The 9909-nt window shown below is 38.0% G+C and overlaps 1 protein-coding gene across 1 annotated transcript in view; it reads right to left on the reverse strand.

Annotated features, from left to right (window-relative positions):
* Window positions 1-9144, reverse strand: part of ABCB11 (ATP binding cassette subfamily B member 11) — an 82893-nt gene extending 73749 nt beyond the window's left edge. The window contains exon 1 of the mRNA XM_054699836.1: window positions 9007-9144. The gene's annotated coding sequence lies outside the window, so the exon portion shown is untranslated. The remainder of the gene's footprint in view (window positions 1-9006) is intronic.
* Window positions 9145-9909: the final 765 nt, after the last annotated feature.

Raw genomic sequence — 9909 nt, forward strand, 5'->3', positions numbered from 1 at the left:
AGAAAGGATTTGAAAGGGACAGGAGCTGCGTGGGATATGCAGGTCACCACATTTTATTTCGAATTTATTTTGACTAATGGGCAAATTGGTGGCCTTACTGGTGCAGTTCTGCTAGGATAAGCTTCCTGATGTTTCTGAAACTGTGGGTCCTGGTTACTGTTTTTCTTTTTATATTAATGACATATCATTATTTTACATCGTTGATTGTTCTTTCACAGTGTAGGTTTTCTCCCCTCAGTTGTGATCACCACAGTTTTCCCACCACCAAAACATCCATAATCCTCCACCATAGTCCAAAGTTCCTGTTTTTCTTAAGCAAGGATAAGGTTAGTGATTTACTATTAAGTTCTATGGGTGGGGGAAAAGATATATGTTAGAAATTCAGTCAAGCAGTGAGTCTGATTATTGTCTCCCTCCTAGAGCAAGTCTCTGGAATTCTTAGATAAACCCAACATACCTTTATTTGTTTTCATGAAAAAAACTGCTCTCAGGAAAGTTGCATTAGGTGCTCAGCAGCACAAAGCAACCATTGTTACAGTAACAATGTAAGTCCAATAGACCTGGAGCAAAGGGAAATGAGTGTTAAGTTCCACAAGTTGTTCATGTGTTAAGTTCCACAAGTTGTTCATGACTCAGGATAACAGAGGCTCTGCCATCCTTACCAGGTGGTTTCCAAGGCCTCGTTAGGCACTGGCATGTAGCCATCCCATGGGGGACAGAAGATATGGAGTATTATGTGTGGACAATGTCCAAACCTGGAAGTGGCATCTACTATGATTACCACATGCCTTTGGACATGGACATACCTAGCTGCCAGAGAGACTGAAAGGTAAGGGTTAGCTATGTGCCTGGGTGGCTTTGGTTAAAAGTTAGCCAGTATCAAGAGATAGGCCTTGGAATTACCAAGATTTGAGTTCACTTACTCACTACGTGACTTTGGGCATATCTCTTAATCTTTTTTAACCTCAGTTTCTTCATCTGTAAAATGGTTGTTATTATCACCTTCACAGGTTGATAACTCTTCTCTGTACTTCTCTGTGCATAGATTCAGGAAAAATATGCTACTTGTGGAAAAGAAAGTGTTTGGGATGCGGGGGCAGAAAAGTGTCTCCTCCAGCAGGAGTGCCACCAAGCAGTTTCTCTGACTTCTAGAGATTATGCTGTAAGATTAACAAATTTTATTTTTCAACCTGAGATTTTAGTTAAGCTGGATAGCAAGTGGGTATACAACCCAAGCCAAAAATCCCCCAAGTCACTGATTAGGCACCCTCCTTAATCACATTCTCTGTTCATTGTTGTGCCCAAGATCAGCAGACTCGGCGAGCATAGCCTCCAAGGACCCAAAGACAGCCGATGCAAACACAAAAGGGAGTTTATTATAGACTCAAGTCCAGGCTCACGGCACCTACCAATGCAGCAGCAGATATCGAGAGCCCTGAGCAAAGGGAACAGGGATCTTATATAGGGTTACAAGCAGATTTCTAAAAATTAAATCATGTTGGCAGCCATTCATTGGTTACACAGGTGCATTTCCTAACAACGGTGGGTGCACAGTTTCAGTTTTTGAGCTGATTGGTCACATCGAGATGCAACTCTATTTTATGGCTAGTTTGACCCCATTAGTGGCCCAAATTGCTCAGCTCTGCTGTGGCTTGCTGTCCGTGATAAGACCAGAGTGGGGTGGGGGTCGAAACCTTCTCTGGAATGCAGTCTTTCCCAGGACAGCAAAACCTAAAATTCTAAGATGGCAGTTACACACAAAATGACAAAGCAATGGCTAAGAATACTTATGCTTGGTTCCACATTCATTAGCCTGATTGGCTGTGCCCTAAAAATACATGGTAAGATTCTTTAAATCAACTCTCTCAGTCTCATGCTATCTAGATAAGAGTATCTACAATGCTGGGTAAGGAATCAATCGCCTGGGTACAAGTTTTTCCCAATAAGTCAATGATATCAAAAAAGATTATCTACATGGTTGTGCAAGGATGAGTCAATATTAGTGTATTAAAATAGCACTGCATTATAATAACCATACATTTTTTTCTTGTTCACTTTCATTTATCTGTTAATTTCCTTCAGGCAAACAGTGAGGGGAATTTTACACCTAATTGGGCGTTGGAAAATTAGTATATTCCTAACTTTATTTTGTAGATGATTAAAAAGACTACAAGAAAACACATCGAAGCATAGACATGATTATCTATAGGTTATAAAATGTGAATATGGGTGAATTTTATTTCTTTCCTCACGTTTTTCTGCATCTTCTAAATTGTATATAACAAAATTGAAATTTTGGTAATAGACAACTGATTAAGCCCAAAGAATAAATGTATGTGCCAAAAAGTAATGCCTTAAAGGATACTTAATACTATTTACATGAATAATGACTTTAAATGGGTAGAAAGAGAGGTACTGGGTACTCTACATATATTTACTGTGGCTTAGTTGATGCTTATGTGCCATAAAGCCTCGAGACTACAGTAAAGATGGGGCCCTAATCTGGACATCAGACAAAGTCTCTTTGGACTCAAGGTCTCTGCCTACTGTCCTGAGTTATCCTAGTGCAGACCAGCCCAGTGTGGGGGTGCCTGAAGCTCCTATTCAGTGGTGTGACCCAGTTGTCCTGAACCTGGAAGTAGCCCCACCCCATTCCAGACCTCTGCCCTAGATCCACTTCTCCCCAAAGCTGACTGTAATCTAAACAGTCTTCGGGATCCCCATTGGTTCAGTATACAGCATATCCCAAACCCAATGTCATGTCTAGCCTGGGCTCCTGGAACTCTTCCAGGCCCACTTGTTTGACCATTTAATGTTAAACCCTTGACACATACAGCACTTCATTACATTCTTCAAGCTGATTTAAGATAGTCATGGGAACAAAAGTTAAATGTAACGAGTTGAGTAACCTCAATATATGTTTAGAAGTTTCACTTTCCCCCTTTAGAATTAACAATACCAAATAAAACCAGTTAATGACATTGTTAGCAAGTTGTAGTTTACAATTATCTAAATGTAATACATTGATCTCTGCAGCTCTTTATCTTCTTCAGCACTTAGTACTTGTTCAGAATTTCTATTTTTGTTTCCCTCTCTAATGAGGAAAATCAACATAAAAATGCAGACTTCATCATAAGCAAAACTTTTCTTCTTTTAGTGTAGTAATTCCTATCTTCCCCTGAAGGCTTATCATTGTACATAAAGTTATAAAAATTATGAGGAAACATCAGTAATTGGAAAGGGGTGGAACGGAATAGATTAAATAAAGCAAATCAAAGAGAAACCTACTGAAAAAAAAACAAAAAATATGAAGTGGTTACGCCTGCAGTATTGAATAGTCATTTGAATTGTCAGGTGAATTAATTTCTCACTAGAAAGAGACAAGTCTACCTGAGGCTTTGAACAAATTGGGTTTTCATGTCAAAGCTTTACCAGGACACCTCCCTTCTTAAAATGATGTATCATTCTTGGAAACCATTCCTTTGCTGGGGTGATGGAGGAGCGGGTGGGAAGAAGTGGGTGGTTGTTAATCATCAAGTGTAGGTCACAGGCATAGGTCACACTCGTAAGGTGTGAGTGATAGCTGTTGCTCCCTAGCTGGAAGGAAGGCAATTCATCCTTAATACAACACACCTTGGCAACAAGGAACTAGCTTGCTAAATTAGTCAATTGTGTCTTTGAACAACAATCCAACAGCCTCATAAATGCAATATCCAGTTCTCAATGGAAGCTTTCAAATCCAGGTAGATGTTAGAAAACAAATATTTTTATTTGAAGGAGAAAAATCGAAGGCAGACACATTCTTTTTTGTAATGGAGTGCGAATGACTGCTCAGAGTGCCCCAGTTTCTTTCTTCCTAACTCTGGGTGATTCCCTAATATCAGGAAACTTAGTTTGTTAACTACAGCTGTAAAGAAGTGAACTATCTAGACCTGGTTCACTAATTCATGCTTTCTTACCAACATTCGTCTAGGCACACATCTGAGAATGTCATGGTAACAATGGTTCAAAGTCACTGGTTCAGGGACCCTGGTAATGAGCATCCCACCTGAAATTTAGGTAGGATAAAATAAAGGACTGGCCATCAAATTCAACCTGACTCTGATAGAAGTATTGAGGTGGCTGCCATACTCTAGGTCCTCTCGTTCCGTTCAGCCCAGTGCTTTCAGCAGCCGTGTGTCGGAGCTCACACTTATTTCTTCCAGGATTCAGCCAGACCTCCTTACTTCTAGACCATAGCTCAGGCCACACTAGCTGAACTGTCACATTCTCACTGCCTTAATGAGTATGGAAGTGTGACTGCCTGCATTCACACTGCATGAATTCATTTCAGGAGCTTCCATGATACTTAGAGGCTTATGCTAATGATGGACACTAGTTTTTGTTGCATTTTTCAGAATTCTTGTACAAGTCATTATTTTTGGTATGCTTGAAAGTAATTTGTGGGGTGCATGTGTGTATGTATACAAGCAGAAACCAAACTTGCAATATATCATGTTCTAAGTTAGAATGCTGCTCTCCAGGTAAGACCTCAAGGCATTAACTTTCTGCTTCTTTGCCACACCAGGCTTACCACACAATGCTTACCAATTCTAAATTCCATAACCATAATGTTAACAATAGCAATTTCTGCTTGCCAGGCTCTAGGCTACTTACTTTATACACATTAATTTATTTATTTAATTTTTTGAGGCAATGATTCACCTCTCCTGTTTAAGAAAGGAAAAAAAAAAAAAGATTCAGAGAGGTTAAGTAATTTACTTGTCCCAAGACACACACATGACAAATAGGATTAAATTGAGGTCTATTAGGCTCTGAACTTATAACCTTTCTACAAAGCCAAGGTTCTCCTTAAAGATCTTTATTAATTGTCTTAATACACCTACCTGACAGCTATTTGATATTATTATTGCTGGCTTTAATAAATCAAGGCAAGTAAATGTGAGCTTGTAAAAGAATGAAGACTGAGGATTAAAGCCTGGAAACAGTGTCTAGGTAACTCTGAAAATGTTGCCCCAATTCCAAGCTTCTTTCTAAGGGAATTGTTTCAAGGATTTTGCAAAGGAAATCCAGGCAGGTGTCAGTTAATGTGTATTTTGATGTTGTCTATGCATTGAGAAAAACGAAGAGGACTGTTAAAATTTATCCCATCTATTTAAAGCCATATCTTCTGGAAATTGGGAACTTAAGCAAAGCCATAAACATAGAGTCTGTGCTTCTTTTAAGTTATTTTCTTTTAAGTGCAATAGTATCTTGACTCTTGTTTTGAACTACTTAGTTAAGAAAAGGGCGAGGGGTATTCACTTCATTGATAGCTTTGATTAACAGTACTTTTTTCCTTACTAAGAAAACCCTAAGTTTGCATAGGGTTAGGGCAGATATTCCTTTAGAGAAAATGGGCTCCAGGTCCACCTTAGCTACAAAGTCTAAGCCAGTCAAAATGATTCCATTTCCCCTTCTTTTTTGATGGGATGGAGTTGGACATGTGAACCAGTTCTGTTCAGTAAAGTAAAGGAAGAAAATCTTCTGAGGTCTTTTGGGAAATTATTTTTTCTCAGGAAAAAAGGGAACTTCAGGAAAAATTCATTTGCCCTTTCTTTTTTCTGTTTGTAACACTCATGTGTGATAATGTTCTATCAATGCAACAGCCATCTGAGGATCGTGAGGTAACTCAACAGAAAATAAAGATTCACATGCTAGGCATGGCTGGGTGGAAAGAGGAAGAGCCTGATCCTTTATGATATGATCCAACCTGAAACCAAACACCTCCAGAATTTCATGTAATGTGACATAATTACCCTGTTACTTAAACCACCATTATTACCCAGATATTCTTTTATATACTAGATATATGTGCACTGATACCTCTTACATCCCTAGATAGTTCCAGAAACTAAATTGCAATATTAATTTTCAAGGAGGTATACACAAACACACACACATACAAAATTGTATATATTCTGAAGATTTTGTCATGAAATTCAGAAAATGAGGGCCTCCCCTGTGGCACAGTGGTTGATCCCCGTGCTCCGCAGCCTCTGCAGCCCCAGTTCCATCCCTGGCCACCTGTGAGGGTCCCACATGGTGCGCAGACCTCTCCTGCCATGCCCACTGCTCCCCTCAGCAGTGTACTTCATCAGTCTGCCTGTTCTGCTCTCCACTCTGGCTCTGGTGGATTCTCTCACCCTCCCGTGCTTCTGACTGTACCACAGTGCTTGTATAAATAAATAAATAAATCTTTAAAAAAAAAAAAAGAAATTCAGAAAATGACATGAGTATCAGTAAAGGAAATAAGGAAGAAACAGTCCAACTAAATGACTCTTCAATGATTCATGTCAAATCTTCATTCCAATTCTTCTCAAGACTTCTGAGTGATCCCCACCTATGAGATTGTTGACTTCCCTCTCCTCCCTCATCTTGATTCCTGATGTGTCACTGCCAATTCAAATCCACTGTTAAAGTATTACATTTTTCTCTCTTTTGGACCTCATGTCCTGGATCCCTTTCTTAATGTTAGTTTTGTAAAATACCTCTGCCTAATTCAGACCGCCATTCAAACTTCCCTTCCTAGACCCATGGGCCTCAATGAGTAGGGTCTGGGGTTAATGCTTCTTTGACTCAATCAAAACCTGAATTAGCCACATTTGGCATGACCTTAAGATTGAACTGGTTTCTCAAACCCTTACTGAGATTCCCAGTTATGTAGAGTCCTCCAACCACCCCTCCAAAAAAAAAAAAAAAAAAAAAACAGGCACTAGAGCTCAAACTGGTAGTTGAAACAGCTAACAGTTGAGGAAGTTGTGCTGAGTGGTTTGGTGGCCACTGAACTACAAATGTGGTTTATATTAGTGAGATCATAGAAAAGTGTGGCATCATTGGCTATAATGTTAAAGGATGAATCTTTAATGTGTGATTAAATTGCTTTATTATTTGAGTGTTCTTGGACCATCTGTGACCAGATTGGCATCTGAACAAAATAATATATGATTTTTTTATAACCCTATATTTCTTCATGCATAAAACTCCATTTATCACTTCTGACATGTTCTACTAGCTCCTAAAATGTAAAACATTTGTATTTGCATTTTATAATAGGCATAAAATCCACAACTAAGTTGTGCTAAGTTTATAATCCCTTGTCATAATTTCCAATGTTGCTTCACAGTAATTGTCTTTAAATCTCTAGGTGCTTAAACTACCTATACTCCCAACTCTGAGAAACCACTTCCTTTTCACACTTTCACTGGATTCATATTTAGTTTCTTTTTTTAATTTACTCTTGCAAGGGCCTGCAGCTGTGTTTTATTAACCTAGCTGTTGGATTTTCTCTTAACTCCAGTGTACTTTGATCTCATTTTTAATTCACTTCATTATAACATTTGTTTAATCCCTTCTACAAACTCATAGCCTTTTGAACTTTGTAAGTAATTCAATCTCTCCTTTTTGGTAATTCCAGGTTTATCTTCAGCATAAAGAAGACTCTTCTCTTGTCCTTGGATCATCTTGGCATTCAGATCCTTTATCCCAGAACAAAGTCTTTAAACAAAGCAGACCATACTCCTGATACGTGGGCATGTGCCCAAGAAGTACTTAGTGCTTGTTACCATTTCAGAAGAACAAGAATAGAACAGCTACTGACCCGTAATGTACTCATGATTTCATGTATTCATCCATTCAATAAATATTTATCACTGATTATCAATTTGGCATCTTGACAGATACTACGAACAGAGATAAGCAAAACAGACATGGTCTCGTGAAGCTTATAGTCTGAAGAAGAACCAATAATGAATAAATAATGATACAAATAACCATAAATATAGTGATAAATGTCATAAAGTATATCAAGGAAAATTTCAAAAGGCTATAAGAGAATTGACCAGAGGGAATTAACTAATATTGAGGATTTGAAGAAAGCAGGCCTAAGAAAAGAATGTTGAAGGGATTGGTCAGAGAAAGAGTTGTGATACAGTACAATAGCAGAGGAAAATAGCTCATACAAAACCCCTAAGGCAGCAGAGAGATTATAGATTAGAGAAACTAAAAGAAGGCCACTGTGTAATTGGAGGGTAGAGAGAGAGGGTGAGGGTGGTATGACCTGTGATTGGATAGGTTAGCAAAAGGCTGCTAATGCAGGAACTTGGGACCACCCTAATGAGTTATGATTCAGCAGAAGATTAATATGATCTGATTTGCAATTTTAAAAATTTATTCTAATTGCAGGTGAGTTGAGGAAGGAAGCATAGAAGAATAGAAACAGAAGGGTATTTGAATACTATGAGCAAAATATATTACAGTTTATCTTCTTTTACTGATAATGAAGTTGTCAACAATTGGCCACTTGAAGATATATATACTATACAGGATTAATTATTTAAAATTTTTTTTAATTAATATGATTTGGAGTTCAGGTTGGCAGACTCTTACAGAGGGAAAAAGAAGGACATGGTAATAGTCATATGAAGGAATCACAAGGTAAAATGGTCAGGAGAAAGGGTTGCAAAGTAAAAGTAGGAAAAAATTCTCTTTTCTCAGTCCTTCTCCACTTTTCCCTAGATATAAATTAGATATAAATATCAAAATGTGCCTTTTAAAGAATTTTAATTTTTTAAAAATACACACATTTGTAAAAATTTTATATTCATTAAAAAGTATAGTTAAATCATATCTTTAACTTTTTAAAATGGAATATTTCATCAAATATACACAAAATAGAATAGTATCTTGAACTCTCATGTAGCCATCATCAGCCCCACCATCAATCTGAGGCTATTTCTGGCCTACCAACACCCTCATATACTCTTCTCTTGTTATAGAGCAACCCCGATATTAAACGGGTTTCTGGCTGTGGGTCCTCACCCGCGCGCTTTAAAGGGACTTATGAATACTCTACTACAGACACACGCCAAAGGGTTAATAAAAGGTTTATTTACAAGAGAAAAGGAAATAAGGAAAATGTACAACTCAGGGAGAAAATAGGGAAATAAAGTCTTTAATGCGTCCTACCCGATCCGACGACCTGGAAACCCAAAGTCACTCTCAGAGCTGGCCGGACGCTGCTAGCTGGTGGAGAGCCAAAATGGGGGAGCCCCCCAAAGCCCACGTGTCTGCCTTTTGTATCCACCTGGCTGCTTAACCCCACCCTCAGGTCCCAGCCATCTTCCCTTTGGTGGTGATGGGATTTGGAGTTCCCAGTGTCTTTGGCTTTGACCTGGGGTGGGGGTGGAGTCCACAAAGCCTATATGGAATTTGCTTTGGGACATCCTTTTCCCCCTAACACTCTCTCCCATAGTACACTATAATTCCAAGACATCCTATTATTTCATCCATTAGCATTTTAGTAACTAACCTAAACAATAGGGTTCTTTTTAAAATAACTATAATAATATCACCACATCTAAAAAACTAGCAATGATTACTTAATACTAAATGTCTATTACTGAAATTTCCAGTTGCTCATAAATTATAATAATAAATGGATAAATGGATTTATTTTTGTTTTAAAGATTGATTCTTTGATCAGCAACCAAATGAGATGTATATATTGCAGTTGGTTATTGTATCTTCTAAGTCTCCTTCAATCAATAGAATGCTCCATTTTTTTTTGCATGTGATTTATTTTTATTGAATAAATCAAGTTGTTTATCCTTAGAATCACTCAAATGCTTTGCTGATTAGACTCCCAGGGTATAGTTTAATGTGTATCCTCTGTTCTCTATAGTTCCTATGAATTGGTAATTGGATGCAAGGTCTCTGTTAGATTCAAGAATCTTTTGTTTGTTTGTTTTGGGTATTTTTTGGAGGGGTTGGAATGACAGGACTTTGTCCTACATGGCATTATACTGATTACATCACTTTTGATGCAGTCTTTTAAATCTATCTTTTGTTTTTACTCTTGTATCATCCTCT

This window comes from Talpa occidentalis, unplaced genomic scaffold, assembly GCF_014898055.3.
Source record: "Talpa occidentalis isolate TD23 unplaced genomic scaffold, MPIMG_talOcc4v2.1 talOcc4.3, whole genome shotgun sequence".
NCBI classification, from domain to species: Eukaryota; Metazoa; Chordata; class Mammalia; order Eulipotyphla; family Talpidae; genus Talpa; species Talpa occidentalis.